The sequence below is a fragment of the Lepisosteus oculatus genome, chromosome 14 (assembly GCF_040954835.1).
Source record: "Lepisosteus oculatus isolate fLepOcu1 chromosome 14, fLepOcu1.hap2, whole genome shotgun sequence".
In the NCBI taxonomy this organism is placed as follows: Eukaryota; Metazoa; Chordata; class Actinopteri; order Semionotiformes; family Lepisosteidae; genus Lepisosteus; species Lepisosteus oculatus.
The window spans coordinates 31,634,326-31,659,823 of record NC_090709.1 but is presented as its reverse complement, the minus strand read 5'-3'; the positions used below and the strand labels follow the sequence as shown (position 1 = coordinate 31,659,823).

At 40.6% G+C, this 25,498-nt stretch overlaps 1 long non-coding RNA gene, 1 other non-coding gene and 1 pseudogene across 2 annotated transcripts; 1 reads left to right on the top strand and 2 right to left on the bottom strand.

Moving 5' to 3' along the window:
• The window catches only part of LOC138242338 (zinc finger protein 850-like), a 1,462,105-nt pseudogene that overhangs the window by 372,374 nt on the left and 1,064,233 nt on the right, over window positions 1–25,498 (top strand).
• trnaa-ugc (transfer RNA alanine (anticodon UGC)) lies at window positions 18,906–18,977 on the bottom strand. The gene has a single exon. It is a non-coding gene; the product is annotated as a tRNA-Ala (tRNA).
• LOC138242383 (uncharacterized) lies at window positions 22,148–23,077 on the bottom strand. Its single transcript, XR_011191537.1, has 3 exons — window positions 23,017–23,077; window positions 22,795–22,909; window positions 22,148–22,234 (listed from the first exon to the last, which is right to left on the bottom strand). It is a non-coding gene; the product is annotated as an uncharacterized lncRNA (long non-coding RNA).

The following is a 25,498-nucleotide window of genomic DNA, read 5'->3' as shown; positions in this document are numbered from 1 at the left end:
TAACAAAATTGTGGAAATTCTTAGTATTGTAGATGTATTATTATTAACTGGGGTCTCATCAGAAACTGAGGTGTAATATTATTGTGTTCAATTGTGGCATAACAGGAAGAATCAAAAAATGGTAGTTGTGTTTTGTGTTTATACAGGATTTGTCTATTATTTAACAGCTAAATAATTTAATTTGTGTTTTTAGGTTAGTTATCTAATGACAGGGTTTTTTTGTAAATTGTGAAGTTTTAATAAGAATGCTTTATTGTTTTTGACTACATTCGAAATCTGAAATTATTATCAAATGCAATTATATAAGTATGAGTAATACAAATTAAATATTTAATTACATGTTATCATACAAATGCAATATTTAAAAATTAATTCGTAATCACAGGACTCAAGTTTAGATTTTTGAGCAGTTGCTCAGGACAACATCATAATTAATGTATCTGTGCCTATATGTTAAACCTGTCTGGTATTTTTGAAAAATGTTGTTCTTTAATATAATTTAATCTGATGATCATGTGTTAAGTTTTGATGTTGGCAGGTAAAGGCTAGAAAATCATTGTCAACAATTCACATACAGACAATGGGAATATACACCTCACACACATTTCAGTACAACATCTGAAGTACCTGTCAGCCTCTGACCACTGTTGTGACCACAGGTCCCACTAACACAGAAACACTGGTCCCAGGACATGGAAGCCACAGAGTTAGTACAGTGTCCAGTATAGTGACCACAGTCTCCTGGAACCCAGGACCAGCCATCTGAGGTTCTACAGTCATTACAGCCACTGCCCGCCGTAGTGACCACAGTATGCAGAAGTGCTTTTCTGTTTAATTTAAAACTCAGCTTTATGGATATTCCTTAAAATTATAATTGATTTTATTCTGGTCTTATAAATAATAAAAATAATAAAAATTTCACCTTGACAATTAATCATAATATTAATTCAGCTTATATGTTTTTTAAACTATTTTCTATTAATGCTGTATTAATAGTTTTATATGCAGTTATACACTATTACACACAACACAGACTAAGGATAATGTTTTTTAAGTACTAACATATAATTATTATAACTATTAATATTGTAGATATTTAGCAACCTTATCAAAAATGTTATACAACTTGACAATTCCTTATCTATTACCATAATAATAAAATACAAAATTTTGGCTGTAATTTGGGTCATGTGCTAGGACTTGTGGAAATTTTCCCATTTGCAAACAAAAAGGAATACAAATGTTTTAACAATAATACAACATCTTCAAAATATTAACCAGGGGTTGTTTATTTCATTGTGCTCAATTCTGCCTTCTCTAACACAGACAGGTGATCAGAGATAAAAGTATATTTAAGGCACATTTCCGATTAACAAATAATATTAGTAACTATTGCAGGTGAATGAGCTAATACAAATAAGAGTACTGAAGGTAAATGTATTAAAATATTTGTGATCCATGGTTATTTTTGAGAATGATTACAGTAGTTTTAGATACTATGGTAATTATATTGCAGAAGGATCTAACATTGTAACACGATTGAGGACAAGACATATAGTTGTGTTTATTTGTTATAACAGTCACATTCAGGTGGTAGGTATTTGTATTGCAGTGTGTTGTAGTTTTCTGACCTGAATCCATACTGGGTGCTTTTAGACAACAATGTCCAGTTTCAGTAACAACACAGGAGTCCTGAGGCAAATCTTGTAGTTTTTTCAACTTTAAACAAAAGTTTGGGATCTGTTCAGACTGGAGTTTTATGTGAGAAATGTGTCTATTATGTTGGAAGAAATGTGTATTTGACCCGGAAGTCCTTCATTTTGAAGAGAGAAAGGTTTAATTATTTTTCCATGTTTATTCTGAATTTGACTGATACTTCACAGCAAAATGAATTGTTGTTTGTAAGTCTTAGATAACTAATGATAGGGATAATTTTTCTTATATTATGGAATTGTTTTTAAAAAAGAGTAATAAAAACAACCTGTGCACTGTGATCCTAGAATATATTATTAAGTGCAACTATAATTCAATCTGTGAATTATGTACTAAGATCTTGAGAGGTAAAAGCTAAAACACATTGTTCACATATTTATCATGTAAGCATAGCAAAAAAATATATGAATAAAAAGTAGTATTTGAATGAATTGTAGCATATAGTGTGTAATGGAAAAAAAATATTTCACACTCCAAACTGAAGGTGATTGAAATTTAATCAAAAAGAACAAATCTAGTTACTGTAAATGTGCTCTGGACAGTAAGTATACACACTTCACGTACAGACTGGGCTGGGAGTGACTCGCATCAACAGCAACATTCCCTTGAGCGCTCACCCTGTCATTCAGACTGGGTCAGGACGTCTTTCAATTAAACCTTCAGTCTTTCATTCAGGCTCCCAGTCACACTAATCACCTCTTTATTTGAAACTGTTCAGAGCACCGAATCTCCATCATTAGAGCTAAGCCTTGTGAACCTAATGATCGCATTCCTCTCATAGTCAAGTTTATCACTCGGTTATTTTAATTTCTCACTACTCCTGCTCTTCGATCCCGAAATATTTTCGCTGTTTTAATTCTTTCCTTTTCCTCACTGACTCTCCAGCCTTTCTTTTCTTTATTTCAGCTGGGAGACAGGTGTCCCTCTTTATTTTTTCTTTCTGCTCACCTTTTTCATTCAGCCCAGCAGCCAGCATAATAATTCGATCTGTTACTCCCTGATCATTCAAACTCTGAAAGAGCTCAAAGTCCTTCACCTGGGTTTCAATTATATCTCCTCTGCAGATTTTCCAACTTTCTGCAGCATTACAATTCACATATTTCAGCACAAGTTGTGAAGCATCCATCTATTAAGAAAATAAGATTCTGTTTTGGATTTTATAACTTATTTTCAAAGTAGACTGTTGAAAAGACTTATTAGTGTTTAAATCTCTTACTTGATACAGACATGTGGTTAGTGCCCACTGCTAAGTACATGTGGGGCCTGAAACCCAGATACACCAGATACACCAAACCTGGTTTCAGTCATTCAGCCTTCTGACATCACAGCCACTGTCCATTGTACTGACCACAGCTTCCAGAAACACAGGAGCACAGTCATTACAGCCACTGACCACTGTACTGACCACAGCTTCCAGAAACCCAGGAGCACAGTCATTACAGCCACTGTCCACTGTACTAACCACAGCTTTTAGAAACACAGAACACCGTCATTATAGGTACTGTCCACTGTACTGACCACAGCTTCCAGAAACCCAGGAACACAGTCATTACAGCCACTGTCCACTATACTGACCACAGCTCCCAGAAACACAGGAACACAGTCTTTACAGCCACTGACCACTGTACTAACCACAGCTTTTAGAAACACATGAGCACAGTCTTTACAGCCACTGACCACTGTACTGTCCACAGTGGAACAGCCCTCTGCAGTCACACAGTGATATGGACAGAGAGATATATAACAGGATCTGGACACAGGTGTGTGGAGGGAGAGGTAAGATGGCTGCTGGTGGACTTCCTGTCACTCCACTGTCTCTTCCCCATGGGAGAGACTAGCAATCCAATCAAACAGGTAAAACAAAATAAAAATTCCAGGTGTATTTCTGAAATGTCTTAATATAAAAATATCCTGTAGACATGGTGATAGGGATTGTTTCTCTCTCTCTGCAGGCAGTGCTGATGTGAGGCTGGTGAATGGTGCCAGTCCCTGTGAGGGGACAGTGGAGGTGTATCATGGTGGAGAGTGGGGGACAGTTTATGACAATGGCTGGGATCTCAATGATGCTGCAGTGGTGTGCAGACAGCTGGGCTGTGGATCTGCTGTTTCAGCACCAGGAGGAGCTTACTTTGGACCAGGGTCTGGATCAGTCTTGCTGAGTGAGGTTTCCTGCAGAGTCTGCGCTGAGGGACTGTGGAAAAGATGAAGTGAAACAGTATAGCATTCCTCATGCCTATGATGCTGGAGTGAGGTGTTCAGGTAAGAGACACAGACTCTCTCCAGTCTCCAGCACTGAGGAAAATTAAAACTCCTCGATTTATCTAGACTCCATCATCACAATCCATCTGTCCATCCTCCCATTCTTACTGCTCCTGTCCTGCTGAGAGCTGTGACAGCACCCCTCACAGTCACTGTGTCTTTTCTCCTTCTGGATTGTATTTCCTGCAGTGTGTAGAACAGATATTGAAAACTGTCTGAAACCCCCAACCCCACCTGTATGCTTTCTGTTAGGTTTTACAATTGACAAATAATGAGGCCAAAGGACAGTGTTTGATCATAAGGCTATAAATCTATTAAATAAATTTACAGTATGTGATCGATAGATCTGTATAAACAAATTTATTCTTGGTCTTGATTTGAAAACTCCAGTTTGTCCTCATTGTAATTCATCAGGATCATTTTCACTTACAGTTCTGCTGTGTCTCTCTTACTTCTCCCTTTTCTCTATTTAAATTCAGATTCAAAGAGCTGTATTGATCAAAGAATTACAGCATTGACATTGAACATCAGTTGCTTTTCTCTGATATATTTACAAACATAACAACAATGACTGCATTCTGTGAGATTGAGTGAAACAAATTAGTTACAACAATATCTAAAAACTATAGAAATAAAAACTATAGAATAAAAACAATATGACTGATATGTATTCTCAAAATTTAATCTCTTACAAAGTAGAGGAGATCTCTCAGCTTCCTGGTCCATTTGGTAGTCAGTATTGATCCAAGGATCTCATCCACTGTTTCTTCAAGAAAGCTGGGATATCTGGTAACCTGTTCCATATTCCTACAATCCTTTAGCAAAGGTGCCCTCAGTTCTCAGTGTACATATGTAAACTTTTTTAAATACATAATGAATTCAATCACACTCTCAGAAAATAACTAAAAAATCTGATGTAACATCTCAGAAAATGTCCTTCTCCCTCTGTTCCATGTCTTCCAGGGTTCAGGTTTCAGAAAACAAAAACGCTTTGTAAGTTAGTGTCAAATCCAGAAACCAGCTGCTGTAAACAGGTAGCTCTTTGGATGATTACAAATACAGCCTTCATTTCCAAAGTAGTGTTTCATTATTTACAGAACAATAAAAACAACCCAAAAACAAAAAAAAACACTAATGCTAAACATTTGAATGAGCATCTTCACATGAACTAATACAACAGGCAGTTAAGCTGCTTACCAGCTCTTTAATATCTTTCTCAAAAGTGATCAGTCCCTTCCTTCTGCTCCCATCTCATCAGGGTGAACTGCTTCCTGCTTTTAAATGTCACCTTACAGGTGACTGAGGATGGCAGATCAATCTTCAGGGGTTTGACAGAAATCACAATCTTGTCTTGTCTCCACATGCTCATCCCTTTACAAATTAGAAAATAATATGTAGGCACTGTGCCTGAAATAAGGTCACATACTGTATGCACCCTTCTGTAGCCAATATATACTGTAGATACATGAAGAATAATACTGTTTCTATTAATCTTAATAGAAGTGAGCTTCGGTAATTGAGCCTATACTTCCTCAGGGTCTATTTCTCTTTACTGTGTCTTGCCCTCAGCTAATGTGTGTTGTCATATTGTCCAGAGTGTCTGTCAGTGCCCAGGTCAGACAGTCCTGCTCTAGCAGTGCCAGACTGTGACAGTCCTGGTCTTGTCCAGAGTGTCTGTCAGTGCCCAGGTCAGACAGTCCTGCTCCAGCAGTGCCAGGCTGTGACAGTCCTGGTCTTGTCCAGAGTGTGTCAGTGCCCAGGTCAGACAGTCCTGCTCCAGCAGTGCCAGGCTGTGACAGTCCTGGTCTTGCCCAGAGTGTGTGTCAGTGCCCAGGTCTGACTGTCCTGTTCCAGCAGTGCCAGGCTGTGACAGTCCTGGTCTTGCCCAGAGTGTGTGTCAGTGCCCAGGTCTGACTGTCCTGTTCCAGCAGTGTCAGGCTGTGACAGTCCTGGTCTTGTCCTGAGTGTGTGTCAGTGCCCAGGTCAGACAGTCCTGCTCCAGCAGTGCCAGGCTGTGACAGTCCTGGTCTTGTCCATAGTGTCTGTCAGTGCCCAGGTCAGACAGTCCTGCTCTAGCAGTGCCAGACTGTGACAGTCCTGGTCTTGCCCAGAGTGTGTGTCAGTGCCCAGGTCAGGCAGTCCTGCTCCAGCAGTGTCAGGTTGTGACAGTCCTGGTCTTGTCCTGAGTGTGTGTCAGTGCCCAGGTCAGACAGTCCTGCTCTAGCAGTGCCAGACTGTGACAGTCCTGGTCTTGCCCAGAGTGTGTGTCAGTGCCCAGGTCTGACTGTCCTGTTCCAGCAGTGTCAGGCTGTGACAGTCCTGGTCTTGTCCAGAGTGTCTGTCAGTGCCCAGGTCGGACAGTCCTGCTCCAGCAGTGCCAGGCTGTGACAGTCCTGGTCTTGCCCAGAGTCTGTGTCAGTGCCCAGGTCAGACAGTCCTGCTCCAGCAGTGCCAGGCTATGACAGTACTGGTCTTGTCCAGAGTATCTGTTAGTGCCCAGGTCAGACAGTCCTGCTCCAGTAATGCCAGGCTGTGAAAGTCCTAGTCTTGTCCTGAGTGTCTGTCAGTGCCCAGGTCAGACAGTCCTGCTCCAGCAGTGTCAGGTTGTGACAGCCCTGGTCTTGTCCAGAGTGTGTGTCAGTGTCCAGGTCAGACAGTCCTGCTCCAGCAGTGCCAGGCTGTGACAGTCCTGGTCATCTCCAGAGTATCTGTCAGTGCCCAGGTCAGACTGTCCTGCTCCAGCAGTGCCAGGATGTGAGATCTCTGTTCCTTGGGTTTATAACGCCTGGAGTAACGCTGCTCTTCTTTTGTGAATTAGATGATAATGATCAGCCATTTCTTCTGTAGTTATTAATTTCATACCTCTGGCTCCACTGAATTGGAAGAAGCAGAATTCATGGATGGATTTGTTATCAGTTTCTGTTTTGATTGATTTCACAGCAGTCGGTGTGCAACATGTAGCACTACTGTCAGCGCTGTAGTAATAGTTATGGGCATGTTGAGCAGCTGGAATGATAGTGATAATTTGGGTATTTTGTAATGTTCTACAGACTGATCAATTTGGTGTCTGTGAGTTTTATTTGCCCCAGTGTACAGCTAATAATGCACTGAGTTTCTTCAGAGACACAGTTTAGAGAACAGGTGGAGGTGGAGGTGGAGATTGGTGATTTAGCCTCTTTGATCTTAATATACATCTAAAATTATTTGATTAACATATATCTACATTATTTCTGGAAGAAATTAATCAATTTTACATTCAGTTAAAACATTCAGCCACAAAATATTTTTTGGTTTAACTATTTGACGTTGACCTTTCAGATTTTCTTCCAACACTCCTCTCTTTCATTTAATTTTTATATCCTATTATCTATTTTCTTATTGAAAGCACTTTGCATTATTGTACAATTGATTGTAATAGTATATGCATTTATAAAATGTAATTTTCTACGCCTAATCATAGGTGTAAATCTATTTATGAATGGAACAATAAGAAGTCAAGATTTAAATTGAGAATCTATGATATCTATTTTTCACATGAAGGTAATTTATTTTCATAGGGTAGTAAGTTTAATTCTCACAGGCACCAGGTTCAGCGACAGTGAGCAATGAGCTGCACTATGAGAGATTACCTGCTCAGACTGACTGCCTGTAGTTCTCTATTGCAGGTTTCCTGAGGCTGGTGAATGGACACAGTCTCTGCTCTGGGAGAGTGGAGGTGAATCTCAAGAACACCTGGACCTCAGTGTGCGACTCTGACTTTGACTGGCAGGGTGCAGAGGTTGTCTGTCGGGAGCTGGACTGTGGGGCTCCTTCAGTGATACACAGAGGGGCTCATTTCGGACAGGGCCAGGGTCCAGTTGGGTCAGAGCAGTTCCAGTGTAAAGGACAAGAGTCCAAGCTACAGCACTGCCCCACTGCAGCCAGGCCAGAGCAGAGTTGCTCCCAGAACAGAGCTGTGGGTCTGACTTGTACAGGTAAGAGAGTCACACTGTTTTCACTCATGGAAACAATCGTTATAGAGTCGTAAATTATACATATTGTGATTGGGTGATCTCTGTTGTAGACTGAGTGATCTCCAGGGGAGAGTGGGTGATCTCCTGAGGAGTGTCGAGTGGGGCAGCATGCAATCGGCAGGTTCTAGGCAGGGTCCCAAGCACACACCCCACACACCAGACTTAATTTAAAACATGATTTGTTAGCTGGAACTTACAGTATATGACCTGGACCGGGCACACTAGACATAGGAGCTTGTTGTTTTTGAGGATGTTGTCATTTTTGCGGATAACCAGGGTGTAGCAGAGGGGAGTGTGAGTGACCGTAGGACAGTCCCTGTGGCTGTGTCGGTGTTCCCATCAGCGCCCGGTGTGGAAACTGCTAGGGGAAGAAAATAACACAGGTGGTTTAGTGTAACAACTGAGGGGATGGTGCTTTCTGCCTGGGCTGTTTTGTGAAACGTGTATCTACAGCCTGTGCAATGGTGAAAACTGCCCTTCAGCCTTGAGGCTGGGAAAACGAATCAGCCTAGGCTGTGCCAAAGCCTGTTTTAATAGCAGCAGCCTACCCTTCAGCCCTCAGACTGTGTGGGAAAAAAAGTACAGTTAGCAGGTAGTAGGTAGATTTTTCAATTGTAACAAAGCTCCTCACCAATGAAGCTAGGAAAAGTAAGGTAAACAGCCAGTGTGATGGCAAGGACTGTTACAGAAATATCAACGCTATTCTTCAGGCCTAAGACTGGAATTGTAGGGATAAAAATATAAGTGAAAACCTTCATCTTGGGGACGGTTTATTAATACTTTATTTCAATATGTGCCAGGCTTAGGCAATTATTGGGGAATTTTTCTGTCTTCTCCAAGTCCTTCCTGGTTTTATGTGGCCTAGAGCAGGGTGCTAATTGTCTCCTATGAGCTGCACATCGTTATCTTATGTATGGGGAAAACTTGGAAAAATGAGTCCCCAGGGAAAGTAGCACCCTTTGAGGAAACAATCACTTATGGCATCACAATATCTGTTCTTATTCTATGCCTGCTATTGGTTTTTCAATCACTATGTGCTGGATCTTATAGTTTTTTTCACTGTATTGGTACTTTAATTTGTTGTATTTCTTGTGGCCTGCTGTGGTGTCATGCTGGTGAAGTTCTCTCCTATCTGCAGGATACACAGGGTTCAGGCTGGCGAACGGCTCTGACTCCTGCTCTGGCCGAGTGGAGTTACAGTGGCTCTTCAAGGACTGGGGGACAGTGTGTGACCTGTACTGGGATCTGAGAGATGCCAGGGCTCTCTGCCAGCAGCTGGACTGTGGAGAGGCTGTAGCAGCACCAGGACAGGCCTGTTTGGACAGGGCAGTGGACCAGTATGGGCTGATGTGTTTGAGTGCCGGGGCAATGAGAGCCGTCTCTCACACTGCGCTGTCTCTTCATGGGGGAGAGCAGTGTGCTCTCATGGACAGGACGCAGGAGTCATCTCTGGTGAGAATGCTGTGATAAATGCTGTGATAATCGTGTGATAAAACACAGTGACACTCCCTCTGCTTACACACAGCAGCACACTCTTTTCATGATTGACTGAATATCTGCTCTGTTACACACTGCCAGTTATGTAAGAGATGGAAAGATGAAAACACATATTCCTTAAAACGTGAGTGTGTTTTAAACATGTCATATCTATCTCAAATATTCCCTCAAGGGGTTATTAGATTGTCATTTTCTTTCTGATGGAGAGATACACAAATAAACTGAGGACTAAAAATCAGTTTTATATTTATATTGATTTCACTGATGGTTCTAAAAGATGAAAGAAAGTTATTTAACTCAGTATCCTGTAATTAACATCTGACCTGCTTAATTAGTTTAATTAATAGAGCCCAACTGAACAGGAGCCTGAAAAGAAAGTGAGTCTCAGAAAGTCAAGGTTTACAGATGTTATGTACACCTGAACCCCACACACAGCTGACACTCCACTGGTGAAACATCACTCCTGTGGACAGAAATGAGCTGCTTCCTTCTCTTTTACAGACTCAAATATGACCAGAGATTCACCTGGAGCAGGTAAAGAGAGGATGAGGACTGTCTTAATCACATCAGTGCTGATTTAATTCTAGTTTCATTTCTTGTGCTTAATTGTACCTCTCATACACGGTTCACAGTCTGATTTCTCTCTCTCTGTTTGTTTCACAGGTTTTCCTTCTTCAGCTGTTCCCTCTTCCAAAACACCAGGTATGAATTAGCCCCTGTTCTGTATCTCCAGGGCTCTCAGTGTGTGTTGATGTCTCTGTTGCTAAGTGGAATCCCAGATCAGTCTGTGAGGCAACAGCTGCGTGTGTGCAGTTTTTTTCTGTGTGTCACAAACACACTCGGGTCTTTGGGATCTATGGTAAACACATCTATCTGAATAATGCAATTTGTCACCGGTGGAGCTATTGTCTCTGTGCCCGGCAGTGGGTCAGAAAAGTAATTTAAATTAATCAAAAGTCAAGAAACACTGTACTTTGACTGTATCTGCTGTGCCTAGTGGGCTGAGCTAATCTTCAACTTGTAATAGCAGGTCATGGTGATCTCTTAGAACTCCTGATCTCTGACCCCTGACCTCTAATTCTCTGCTCCTAGATCAGCTGTCCCTCAGGCTGGTTGGGGCAGGAGTTGACTGTGCTGGGAGGCTGGAGGCTTATCACAATGGCTCCTGGGGGACAGTCTGCGATGACTCCTGGGACCAGGCAGACTCTCAGGTGGTATGCAGGCAGCTCCAGTGTGGGGCGGCCCTCAGTGCTCCAGTGCCATCCTCCTTCAGCCAGGGAACTGGTCCCATCTGGCTGGATGAGGTAGGCTGTCTGGGGAATGAGTCGTCCCTGGGGGAGTGTTCCTCAGCATGGTGGGGACAGCATGACTGTGGACACAAGGAGGATGTGAGAATCCTGTGTTCAGGTAGGGGAGATAATTAAAATTACAATGATTCATATTCTTTAATCCCACATTGTGGATAAGGCTTTCATTTAGAGTGCCTAGATGTGTTTGATTTGTGAGGATGTGAGAATATTGTGTTCAGTAAGTTAACTAAATAAAATAATCCACATACTGGAATTCCACATTGTGGATATGGTTTGCATCTGGAGTGCTTAAATACATCTTGTTGAGGAAAAGACTGAGCTGGATGCAGAATTAATTTTAAAATAAATATTTATATTGATGAGTTCAGGTGGGTAGCTGCATCAGCATGCGTAGACTGCAAAGGAACAAGTAATAGGTTTATTCCATGCTGAAAAAAAGAAGAGAGAAAACACAACGTTTCAGCCGTGGAGCCTTCTTCAGGTGTTTATATTGATGATACAGCTGGGAATGCACATATTCACATCCCAGCGAAAATAAATAAAGAGAGAAAGAAACTCTGGCACTCAAGATAAATTCCCCTCCACTAGTGAATGGAGATATTCATCTCAGTCCTCCAGTAAACTCTAGGGTCCAAACTTTAAACTTCTCACATCAATAAGACCTGTTGTTTGTTTGGGTGTATTTGTCTTGGGCATTATATTTCATGATTTTCTGCCTCAAATGTTTCATTTTGATTCGTTCCAAGAATCTTCCTGTCAGATCCTGATGAACCACTTGGTGTTAAATGTCACCCTGAGCCACGTTTTCTCCACTCACAGCGCAGCACCACTCACCCTGAACCACACATTCTACTTTCATGTCTCAATCTCCTAGTTGTGCTCCTGCTGAATAGCCAAGCTGATCAGAATGACGTTTAGGATCAGAACCTGATCATGTAATGGGATTTTAAAGCTCTGTGTGATGCACTGTCCAGATTCTGAATGAACAGCACCACACACACCTGTCACCTTCATGTCAACTGTGTTATTATACAGCTGTCCTTGTTTCATTACGTGAGTCAGTTATAACTGGATTAGCACAGGAAATGAGACTGATTGCTGTTCACATTGTTTGTTGTTTTTTTTCTTATCAGTTCAGAATGAAACATTGGGCTGTCTTGTCAAGGTTTGTTGCCTTTGACTTTCCCTGCTGTCTTGACAGATCACACTCTCCTGAGACTGTCTGCAGGCTGTTCAGGACAGGCAGAGGTTTACTACAACGGCACCTGGGGCAGCATCTGTGCCAACAGCATGACAGACTCCACAGTTGCAGTGATCTGTGAACAGCTGGGCTGTGGAGACAAGGGCACCGTCAGAGAGACAAACTCCAGGCTGAGCCCTGATCCCAAATGGCTGGACTTTGTCTCCTGTCGCAAACATGACTCCACCCTGTGGCAGTGTCCCTCCTCCCCCTGGGGTCAGAATGACTGCACAGATCGGGAAGTGGCTGAGATCACCTGCTCAGGTACAGAGGGAAGAGTAATGCTCTGTGAATTCTTGTTTTGCCATATTTAAAACAGACAAAAGCTTTAAACTGAATTCTTAGTAATTTATATCCAAACATGTATAAAATGAAATAATTATTATTAATCTTTGAAGGTCCTAGAAAAGAAGCTGACAGAAGCACTCCAGCCCCTCAGGAAGAGCAGCCTCAGCAGCACTGCCCAGGTGAGTTCAGTGTGTAAAACAGTCAGAGACACTGCAGCCCTGAGCTGAGGAACAGTAACCATACAGCTCTCTTCTAGAGCCACTCAATACCTCACTAACCTCTACTACAGTCACTGAGCTGAAGACACTCAGTAAGCTCTCTGCTCTCATCTACAGTCACAGATCTAATGACACTCAGTAACCTCACTGCTCTCTTCTACAGTCACAGATCTGATGACACTCGGTAAACTTTCTGTTGACTTTCAGTCCCACTGGCTCTGCGCCTGGCTGGAGGCACTAACTGCTCTGGTCGGGTGGAGCTGCGGTACGAGGGCTCCTGGGGGACAGTCTGTGATGACTCCTGGGACCTGCAGGATGCCCAGGTGGTCTGCAGACAGCTGGGCTGTGGGGATGCAATGAGCGCAGAGATAGAGGCCTCATTCGGACCAGGGAGTGGCACCATCTGGCTGGACGAGGTGAACTGCACAGGCAGTGAGCTTCACCTGTGGGACTGCTGTCACTCTGGACTGAATCAGAGCGACTGTCGACACAAGGAGGATGCAGGGGTTACCTGTACAGGTGAGGAGAGTCTTAGAACTGTAGATGAACAAGGTAGCAGATCAATGGAGAAGTTAGACTTATGTTACCCATACTCTATCACTGCTTAATATCTAACTGAACCAACTAAGATCATCAGTCACAAGATTGGGATGTTTTGTAGCCCTGTGTATGTGAACAACACTAGGCTTTAATTCCGAACAAGACACCATTCATCCAGCAATCCTAGATTTGACCTCAAGGAACAAATGTAAAGATTTTCTTTTTAAGACCACTGTGGATTCAACCTGCTGTAAAACCAAAGGCAAAATAATGACAGTTCTCCTATCTCTTTTACAGGTTTGTCAGAGACAACAGCCAGTCCAGCAACAGCTACAGGTGAACAGAAATCTTCCTTGTCATTGATAACTCCTGTCTTTCTGTCTCTTCAGATTCCCAGTGTATCTGTAGTGTCTCCTCTCCTCTCTCAGGGTGAAGATCAGTGTCTCTTCAGATTCCCAGTGTAGCTGTAGTGTCTCCTCTCCTCCCTCATAGTGAAGATCAGTGTCTCTTCAGATTCCCAGTTTTGTTGTAATGTCTCCTCTCCTCTCTCAGGGTGAAGATCAGTGTTTTCAGATTCCCAGTGTAGATCTTGTGCTAGTGTCCTCTCTTTCCTTACTGATTTAGTGACAGTCCTGATGGGTTAGATTGGGAATCCTTAACTATTCTTCGGTGATCTTGGATTAACCCTGAAGCCATGATAGCCACATATCGGAACAGGAGGAGAACAGGACATGTGTCGAAGTGTATATGAGCCCAAGAGCACCTCTCCTGATCCCTGTTCATCCATTTTCTCCCCCTCTCTCAGGCAGAACCAGGACAACAACCCAGACACAGCCACTGGGAGGCCTGTCTGCCTCGCCCCTGGTCCTCCTGCTGCTGGGGGCTCTGCTCTTCGTGGTGCTGGCCCTGTTAGTGGGGCAGCTGATCCAGAACAGGAATCTGAGGAAAGGTAGGGAGGGAACTCTCCATCCACATAGTGACCTCTAGTGGTCAGTTCTGTCACTCACATGGAACTTATATTTACATAATTACCTTGAGGAATAAACCTGGTAGAGAAAACCATTTAAAGTTTAAAAAAGATTATCAACAATTACAGATGGAGATATCAGGAAATTTGCAAATCCAGAAGCATAACATTTATGTGCTGTAATGTCCAAAGAAGGTTTAGTAGTCAATGTCTTGCACTCCTCTCCCTGTATGTTAACCCTGAGTGTCTGTTTTCTCACACAGCCCTATCTAAGGGAGCACTCGCCCCCTATCATGATGCCGTTTATGAGGAAATAGAGTACAAACTGGCCAGAGAGGGAACCTACAGCGCCCCCAGGAGAGGTGAGTGGAGAGAGTCTTCAGGAGTGATTAGTCTCCATCTTCTGAGGAAGATCTGAGGACTTAACACTTGTAGAAAATCTCACCATACTGGTTTTAAATCTGTAGAGTTTTCTTTCTCAACTGCTGTCAAAGTAAGTGAAGGAAAGCATCATAAACTCTGTGTTTCTGTTCACACCCTGGCTTCTTCCACAGCCAGTTGAAGACAATGAGTCTGCTGTCTGACTGCAGGTAATATTGATCTGTCCTCCTGTTCACAGGGAGATTCCTCTCTGACGAGCTGCCCTCTGGATACGATGATGTGGAGGACAGTGAGGGAGACCCAGTACCAGGTGAGGGGAGATGGAGTCAGGGGGCTCAGTGTGGGAGTGAGGAGGTCTTCAGTCCAGTACTCACTCTCACCTCAAACCAGGCTGACATTTAGAGAACTTATGTAGAAAATCCTGAATTATATAAATATAACCACACGTGTTTCTTCAGTGTTGCCTCACAATAGCCTTATCTCAGCAAATCATAGATGCCGAGCAAAACTAGACCTGGTCAATACTGGGGTGCTCTCATGCATAACATACAAGTACTCTCAAAATATACTGCTATAATTTCTTATTTAAAATATTTATTTAAATTAAAATCCCCATTCACTACACTATTGTGACTATGTAAGTGTTTTAAAAAATCTAGGTACACCTGGGTAATGTCATCAATTCCAATTCCAATTACAGTACATGGCTAGTGGCTGCAAAGCAAGGAGATGTTTGCTGAGGTGTGAGATTCAGAGATCAAAGCAACCATAAAGTTCTGGGTAAATGATTGTCAATCAACTGTCCAGGAATGGTAGAAGGCGAGAGCTACTTCTTGCTTCTACTACTTGTCCAGATCAACTGGAAAGACCAGACTGGAGTTTAGTCTTTGAACCTCATAAAGAGAGCTTGCCTTTCTGTTGTTTTTAGAAACTTTTATTTCTTTTTTATATAATCCCTTAGTTAAAAAGTGCCTCTCCTGGCTAGTGGGAGCATCTTTAGAACAGGGAGATAGGTTCCCATTCATTTTGTAGCAATTGGGTTCACAAAGAAAGAGATTTAACTGTAGGTTGTAATGTCTTTGGTTTAGAAGGTTTGGTTTATCTCTTTCTTTTATGTAGGTGTTCTGTAAAAGCTGAATACTTGGTAGCAGTTTGAGGATTTTCTGGGTGTTTAGGATGTAGGTGTCTAAAACACCTTGTTAGCAAATTTGTAATTGCGTGTTGTATGTTTATGTTGTGTGTAGTGTTGTTAACAAATATTTAACTAATTGTCTCAACTATTACTTTTTTTCAATAAAGCTGTTCCAAAGAACAAATCTCTTATGTGCCTTTAACTATACCAAATGCTTGGGTATATTCTTGGCAAAATCTTTAAAAGTTGGGGGTTATGATTAATTTATTTTTTAATTTATCTACTCAGTCATTTTTTATATTCACAATTTTCATAATCCTAATATGTAACAATATTATTTCAATAACTGGCTCATTTGACAAATCATGAGTCTGTCTCTCTGTCAGGTGTCCTCCAGCCTGGCCCTGGAGTGGACAGGGTCCTGCCCACACTGCCCTCTGAAGAAGGAGCCCCTGCCCCTGATAGGACTGACTACGATGATGTTGGGGATGACTCTCAGGGAGAGGATGGGCGCTGTGAGACTGACAGGGCTGTCTGGGAGAACCTCCTCCAGCAGGTCTAGACACAGAAGAGCTTCACCAACAGAGTCACACAGTCTTAAAACAGTTCTGAGCACTGAGACTGTCTGTGACCTGAGTCCACTTCACTCCACTGCTTCCACACTAGCACTGTCTGTCACCTGAGAGCTCTGACCAGTGAGTCACTGTCCTCATTGACTTTGTCTACAGGACCTGCAGTTTGTGTTTTAAAACAGGGAGACCTTAAAGTTCCCTATTCCATTCAGTCTTTTTTCTTGTACAATATGATATGTTTCTGAAATAAAACTATTAATTGATATAGAATTCTGAATGTAACATTTCTGATGTGCAGAAATGTATATACATTTTCTTAACATTTCCTTTTTAAAAATAAACTTTTTAAAACCATTTTGTCATTCATTTGTAATTTCTTAATTTTGTACAATTAAAGACTTTTAATTAAATATATAAGGAACCTTTGGCCACTCACAATGATAAAATCAACCCCAGAAGGAGAGAATGCCTAAATGTTTGTGATCAATTCATAAGTATGATTTAATCCACACAAGGAACAAAAGGCACTGTCGACAGAGCCAGATACAACACAACCAAAGAGACAACCTGGCTGTTATTTACATTCCCTTCAAATCAAAAGGTTAAGGTAGATAGAAACTTTATTGATCCCATGAGAAGAAATTGCATCTATCTATCTAAGACTCCTTGTCCTGCCTTCAGGAGCTGCTCAATTTAAAACGCAGCATCCCACAGCACTAGAGACACCCCAATATTCACTTTATACTGCACCTCAAACCATAGGTATTTTATAGCACCCAGATTGACCAGTACAGAGCACTAGATACAGTAAAACATCTTCATATTTGAAAGAAATGTGAGTGTTTTGCACATTTCAAGCTACACCAAGTAAACATTTGAGTACCTAAGTCAATATCACCTGGACTGATCAATAATGACCAACATCAGCAACTTCCAAGAAAATCATTTCCACTCATTGAATTTGATCTTCATACTCATCCTGCATTCTCAGCTATAATACTTCAAAATTACACTGCAGATTTGGTGGAAAACTTCACAAATCTGTACAATTGTATTTTAATATCTTGGTATATGTACCTTCATTTTAATATACATGTAAGCATAAATGCTGTTCAGTATATTGTACTTTTGTTGTACTTTTTAAAACATTTTACCTGAGGACGCAAGGGGACTGTTATATCTTGTGATAGATGCAAGACACCTGTAAAAGAAGGTGAAATTTTAATAAAATTGGTGATTAAAAGAAAACCACAACTTGTATGATATTATCCCTCGATATCGAAGATCAATTGAAGGATTTGAAGAAACTATCAAAGAAACAACAGCAATAGCAGATGATTTGGGTTTTGAACCAATGATTACACCTCAATAATCAATTCGTCCTCAAAAAATGAAGAGACAGGCATGTTTTGAGCCTCATAATGATCCTCTTCTGGATCCACAAGAAATGTGTTTTGGATGTACTTATAACTTCCATCGAAGAGAGATCTCATCAGTTGCATACAATTGAAACTTGACATTTTTTGGATGGTATTGAAAATATTTTAAAAAAATAAAATAAACAATTTTCCAACGAAGATCTTGTATTGCCAGGATCTATTCTTAGCGTTTGGTAGTGATAACACTCCTGATATTGATGGAGTAGAAACGTACGATGCGTTGACAGGATTTCTGAAGCGAGAAGTCCTAGAATGCCGCCTATAAATGAGCTAGGATTCATACCAAGAAATACTTTTTGTTTTCCACCCAGAAGGCTGCTATTGCATTACCAGTTTTGGTAGCTTCTGGGCGCGATTTTCCAAAACCGAAACTAATAACAAAGTTATTTAAGATGCACCATGTCCAAAAATTGTAAATCGAGACTAGTATTACTACAGAAGAAAATATTTAACTGAAATATTAATAAGACTATGTAAGTATAAAAAGTAGAACAATTCAATTTATATAACTTATTTTTTATTCTTATTAGAAATGGGCTCACACACCGGAAGACACTAACGTTTATCTTCGTTAGAGTGTGTGAATAACAGTTTAACCCAAAATGTTTGTAATTGTGATTTTGTTAAAATGCAATAAATCGTCTATCAGCAGTAAGAAATTATTAAGAAAGTAAGAAATTGTTTTATTTCACAAACTGTAAGACGTGAAGAGAGTTTGCAGTTCGTATCCTTCATTTTGTCTTAATTAAAGCGTTCAGGATCCAAGCCCGTGTGTGGACGGTTGTGTTTCTTGAATCTCTTGTAATCATCAAAAGTCGTTGTTTAGTCCTTCAGTACTTTCTCGAGTTGTACCATGGATATTTTATACGATTAATACTATTCATGCTCTTTTGCCTTTTCCTTCACATACGGAAAAAGTTCAAAGTGTCCTTATGGCTGTGCTCCACATCTACACGAGAGCACCTGTAACAGTACAAGACACGCAGTGAGGAATTCGCGCAGCTTTCAGTTTAGTGTGGAGTCCAGAGGGAGGATTGCTCGCTGAATGATTTCTCAGGAAATCCCGGGTGAGATTTAACAGGTGATTTCTTCAACAGCCACGACAAGTGTGGAGACGTTCTCTGGATTTCCTGAATATGATGTTAAAATAGTTCAAATCATTTGTTGTAGTTAACAGAACTAAATGCTTTGGAGGTACATCTAAAACAGCAGAGCAACACTGTAGCACTTCGTGTGTGACTGAACTTAATTGTGTAAACCTGGCTCTCTATGAACACCGACAAAGAGTTCTCACTCAACAGAAGACTGCGATGTGAGCACAATAATATAAAGCACGTGGAGATGCCAGGGATTGAACCCGGGACCTCATACATGCAAAGCATGCACTCTACCACTGAGCTACATCCCCGGTGCTGTGTGCTAATGGAGAATGCCTACAATTTCCCACTTTCGTGTTTCCTCTACTACAGAGTAAATTCATGGGAATGAAGAAATAAGGAAGGAAAAATAATCGCATTGAAGCTTCCAGAGACTGGGCAAAAAACGAATCAGTTATTTTTATATCCAGTCACATGGGCGACGGTGGTTAATTCCTCGACGGGGGAGTGCTTTTTTACCTCCTTACTCTACTGTCTTTCAATTCTGTTTTCTTTGAAAGCTTTTTGCATCTTTTAAGTGATCTCGGTTAAACTACGCATAGAACAACAGCAGTACTGATGCACACTTCTTCTGTACAACTCCAGTGATAAAGCCCTGTCTGTAAATATTGTAGAAGAACGAAAAAGGGCGAAACAACGCTCCAACCACAGGAATGGTAACCGGAAGGATCGTGTTCTTATTTAATATGTCATTTTGAGATGCCTTGTCAACGCAGACAGGCGTTAGAGCTGACCAAATAATTTATAGTGGTGGTTGTAAACATGGAACATGTTATTTCTATACCAGGAAGAAAGGAGCAGACTCTTAAACTCTTTAACTCTTAAGTTAAAAGAGACAAAAACGACACCTAATCACAGCTAACATTAATTAAAATGACATCACAACAAAAGAGTGGAGCCTGTCTGTAACTTTCACCGGGGTAAAGTTAGCTTGAAGTACGAAAACGATTTTGGCACGCCTGTAGCGTTTTTATGAAACAATTGCTTTGTATATACAATTGCTCTGTGTATAAAGTACATTGTGAATGTTCTCACAGCCTTCAGTTTGTCTTTTTATTCCACGCACGAATATTCTTGTGTCCATATCACATATCATATAACACAGAACGCCTTTAAACCAAATGCATTTTAAAGACCACGACTTTGAAATAAACATATCAGTGAGCTTATTATTCTTTCCTGACACTCGGGGTTTTGATTGATGCGCAATTACGCACCATCTGGAACACTGGGGGACCGCTGTATACATACATACGTTCACTACACAGAAATACTGCTCAATAGAGTTTCATGCGAAAAACCCATATATGACCATAGGAAGCAGAACAGCAGTTTCCAATTACCCAGACTGTCAGCACGGGAATAAAGCTTTGTTTTATTTCTGAAACCCTTTCTTTATTTCCTGTTTTCATTCTGCAAGAAAATTCCTGTTCTTTACTCAACAGCTTTTTAAAAACAGCACCCATGATGTTCAAATCATGATGTCCATGATTGTTTACACAGAAGACTGGGAGAGCTTTGGGTTGTGAATCTCTTTTTCTCATGGTTTTATTGAATGTGGCACTGTGCACTAGGATAGGGGGATGCTGTTCACAAGCCAATAGCATTTAAACCACAGCACCCACAATGCTGCAATTAAGTGTTTTACACACTAAGCAGGTCCTCTGACCTTTCCCAGCCTTGCTTTGGGTTGTGAAACCTCTTTCAGTTTTTGTTATGATTTTTTCAATACGGCACCTATTAGACACGCAATACACTGGGATAGGGAGGTCCTCTTCTTGACTCAATAGCATTTGAAGCACAACATTCACAATGCTACAACCAAGTGTTTTACACACCAGACAGCCCCCCGAACCTCATACAACCTTGTTGTGGCTGTGGCCCCTTTCTTTATTTTTTTATGATTTTCTGAAGATTACACTACAGGTAATACACTGGGATAGGGGGTGCTATTCATGAGTCAAAAGCTTCATCACAACATCTGAAAATTTTAGATTTTACATTCTTTTTATTTCCCTTGTTTTGTTTTAGTTTTTTCCTAATTTCACATTTTAAATAAGCTATATCTGTAATCACAATGAAGGTGTGGTATGCAGTCTTGATGATGTGACTGTGTAGCCATCAGGCACGAAGGAGAGAAAAACAAAAAACTCCAAAGGAGAAAAATAATCTCTGGGGGTCCAAGGCCTGATGGTTGACCTCCCCTCCAGGTCCTGGCTGTATATGACAAGTAGTTACTAGAAACAGTTCACATGCACAACCATGCAGATTGACACGGTGAATTCTATTTCATATATTATGTGAGACTAGATGTTAATGTTGAGTGTGTCCCATCCACTGGGTTGAGCAGTACAGGATCTTGAGTTTTGTAGGCTGGGTTCCTTGCTTCAGTAATCCAGGAGGATCCCTTGTCATGGGGGACGGAGCTCAATATCAACCAAAGGCACCGAAGAGAGAACAGTGGGAGGAATGGTGTGGAGAAAAATAAATGGGTTAGACACAGAAAAAACAATTGCAACGTGGTTGTCTACTTACCCACTTGATATCTATGTTTCTGCACCTCCTAAAGAATTAGATCACTCGGGATAAAGAAGACTACAGAGACGATGTAGAAGACTACAGCATTGATAAATATACTTGTAGGTATGGGGCATCCTTAAAAAGGTCTGACATATATTTCCACAATTTAGGGGCTGTGTGCCTAAATGCTCAATATGACCATAGGAAGCAGAACAGCTAGCTCTGCTACCTGCTTGCTATTGTTAACGTAATCTGTTCATCGATCTAGACAGCATCCTACAACTACCTTAACGTTACTGTAAGAAAAGTCACTGTGGTATCACTTTGGTTCTAGGCTGTTCTTTTTGATGAGTCTCCACTCCTGGAGATGTACATGGTACGATATTGAAAGCCGGTGGGGTTCGGACTTTGATGATGCGATTGTGTTTTGTTGTTCCGGTTAGAATCCTTTTAGCACTGTGCCCCGTCTGAAGGTAGATAGGGTACTGTTTTGGAAACCTAATAATAAGAAATCACCCTAGATACACTTCTATTTGATAGAAGCCAGTTTTCTTTTATCTTTCTCACAACGGAGTGGAATTTCTTGATTAATCTATCTTTCTAGGATGGATACAATTTTATCTGGAAATCATTTCATGTTGACATACTGTCGATTTACATTTCTTTGCACTACTACAGTGATGTTAACAGTGTGTTAACATGATTAACTTTTTTACTGTTTTCATACAGACTTTGTTTGGTTTCTGGCAATAGATAACAAATGGTTTCTAGTGATTTTGTGTTCTAGTGTTTTTCATTATTTTTTGGCAAAGTGTACGAAAGTTTACTCTTACCCAAGATAAATTTTGGGGGGATATTGAAACTTGTACTTACGTGTCTTTTGGAGGTGAATTCTGCTGAGAACACATTGACAGTCTTGTTGAGTTTCCAACATGTCTATTATGTAATTCTTGGGAGTAGGGGGTGGATGCTCACTCATCAACAGTGCCTGAAATATAAAACCGTAAGAAGGGTTATGAACTGCAAAGGATCCAAGGAGTATAAATGGGTCACAGATCAAGATCTAGGTATTTGCACAATTTGCCAGATCTCTCCTAATCAAACTCCTTTTTTCTTACTTTGTGTTTTTACAGCAAGACATTATATTGTTTCTGTGCTAAATGGCAAGCTCTTTTAGGTGTTCATGGTCGTGTCTTTGTTTCTATACTATTGGAAAGAAACCTAGTAAGTGATTTGATGCATCCATGTCTAATCATTAATCTGACACAGTAATTCTATCTTTGAGATGTCTGTGTCATGTAATAAATTGCACAGATTATCAGTAATCTTTTATGTGTGCCTTCTTTGGTGTGTTTTTTTAAAAGTTATCTCTAATTTATAGAACCATTAATGCCAGAAGACAAGCCTGCAATCCAAACTTCTTAACAATAACAAACAATTATAACGTCCACTGAAATATGTCATCCAATGTTTCTGCTGAATCTAAAACTACATGTCCTGCTTAAAAAACCCTTTCATAGTGATAGTTTGCATGCAGAGCATACTCACCAAACTGGGGTTGGCAAAATGTACATATCCATGATACTTCATTCTTTGCGCTTTCATACTCTTCTTTTGAGATGCACAATTCATGGAACCAGTTTTCACAACTGTCACACTGAATCTACACGGACAGTAAACCTTATATCAGTTCAGCTATCACATTTCAATGGTATGTTTTGTTAGTATGTGTGTACATTACACATACAGATAGAGATGATGTTCACTTACCCAGTTTGTCTGCCGCACCGGTGTTTCTCCATACATCAGGCACATGTCCTGGAGAGGAGCTATAATAAACATGCCAAATAGACTGATTTTTCCAATGTTATCTACAGATCATTGTTGCATAATTGAAGACAGTTTGATAGAGACCTTTTCGTATGCACTTTCCTGATTAGGTGTTCTACTGCTTCTTAAACCGCACATTGTCATGTCTCAGAATACTCCTGTCAACACCTGTTACCCTTTTTTGCGTCAGCTTGTGTTGCTATGATTTTAAGGGGGCACATGATAACACAGCTATGTTCAACCAGCTTGCTGCCTTATGGGCAATTTAGACCCACACTTTTCCCAGACAATGGTTGTGTCAACCACGACGAAGGCCAAAGTGTCATTGAATTTTAACTGTGTGAAATGTGATTTAATTAACTTTTCATCACTGTGTTATATAGTACAAAAAGAACACCCAAATGAGTTCTGCATATAAATAAATTGAGAATCTTTTTCATTCAGACTTGTTACAGAGACAGAACATGCTTCAGGAAAACAACATACTCCAATAAACGTAGGCAATGAGGATCAAATAATAAAATACCTGAAGCTTCAAGAATTCTGATTGACAGGTCTTTCCGCAACTTTCTTATTTCTTTGGCGCTGCTGTTTATTTCGATGTATGTTGGAATATCCGGGAAATTGTTCATGATGTCTGTGCCCATCTAACAGACAAAAGTTTGTCACAATTATTTCCCTAAAAATCTCTCATACAATAGTTTTGAGACAGTCCAAAATTTCAGCGTGGAAAGGTTATGCTGTCCTGCAGCACAAAGACCCCACAGCTTGAAGCATCTGCTTGCCTGGTGTGACCAATCACGCTTGGGTGCAAGTTGATATTCAACCAGTCTTCTTTTTCCAAGACGTTCCTTCTCAGCTTGAAAAAGTCCCTGTGAATCCAAACAATAGGTTATTGATAAATGAGGAAATATTTGTCATGCTGAATTTGAACCTGAAATGTGTGTGTGCCCATGCAGAGTTTCACCACGAAACCAATGCTTGATTTCTTACCTGAACCTTTTTGCCGCTGCAGTGGAGTCTGCCATCTTGTCACTCCCCATAGGGTTGACCACAAAGACTTTCTGGGATGGAGCATACAGATACTGCAAGAAACAAATGGCCCGTCATCAGACATGAAGTTGCATTTAATGTGGGGCAAGACACACAGGCAGTTTCAGGAATTTCATGTTTTGAAAACAAAAGTTTTTTATATATATATAATATTTATATATTATTTTACATTTAATATTTTGCAAACCTCGGCAAAGACAGTCAGAAAATGACCTAACAGTACTTTTTTTCCTACATGACACTTTGACCTGCTTGGTTGTCTGTTCATTGCACAGCAGTATTCACAATAATAATTTAGGAAAAGTGCACTGTCACCATTGCCTTACACTCACTATCCATGTCCACCTTTTTTAACAGGAGAGGAACACATACATTGTGACTGTAATTGTTTTAGATGCAACAGGGATAATCACTTGAACTGTGTAATGGTTCCAATTGTAATTATAAACCTATGCTGTTTTGGATTACCTGCACCACACTTACCAACAATTTCCAATGGACACCAGTGTTAAAAAAGCTAATAATGGCTTTGTAGTGTTCAGAGTTGACCCGTAATGAAAAGAATGACAAGATTAGCACAACAGGTTGCCTCACATGGATGATGTGCTACCTTTGAATTTTGATTTCTGACTATAAAGGTAGTTTTTTTAGGCATCACCATGGGCACAGTTGTGTCATGTTCTGATTGTTTGTAGCTCTCCTTGTTTCTCTATTGATAAAACAATTATTAGTTAGTAGAAAAACCATGTTTGCCCCTCACCAATGTAATCCATCAAAATTTGTGTTTGATGTCTTTACCTTGAACAAATGTTGTCTAGCCATGAGCTCTCTATTCCCACTCATGATTATCCCAGTTGTGTAGTGGTTCATTAGTAAAGCCTTCTTCCCCAAGTCCATGGTTTCTTTCACTACTTGAAAGTTACACTCAATGGTCTTATGGAAAAAGCAAACACAATTGAAGATGTGATTTCACGCACCCACACACATTTGATTGGACAAAGCTCAGAAACCTTAACAAGTGCATGCAATCAAACACTTTCATCTTACCTCGCCTATGAGCCACTCATCTGGTTTCAGAGACACAAACTCCGAGTGTCTAAGAATATATGTGTCTGCACTGTGCATGGATGGCAAAACTGCAACCACTAATTCACTCGGATTGATGTTCCAAAGGGCGTGAACCTTAAAAAGATTTACCAAGCCAAAAGCATACACAAGAGATCACTGGAGCTAACATAACGAAAATTGAGATTATACACCACTGTCAACAAGTATAACAAGTTAGAGAGAAACGACAAAGAACACCTACAGTAGTAGAAGATGACATTCATAAGCTCTGAAAAAGAAGTGAATGTCCACATAGAAAAAT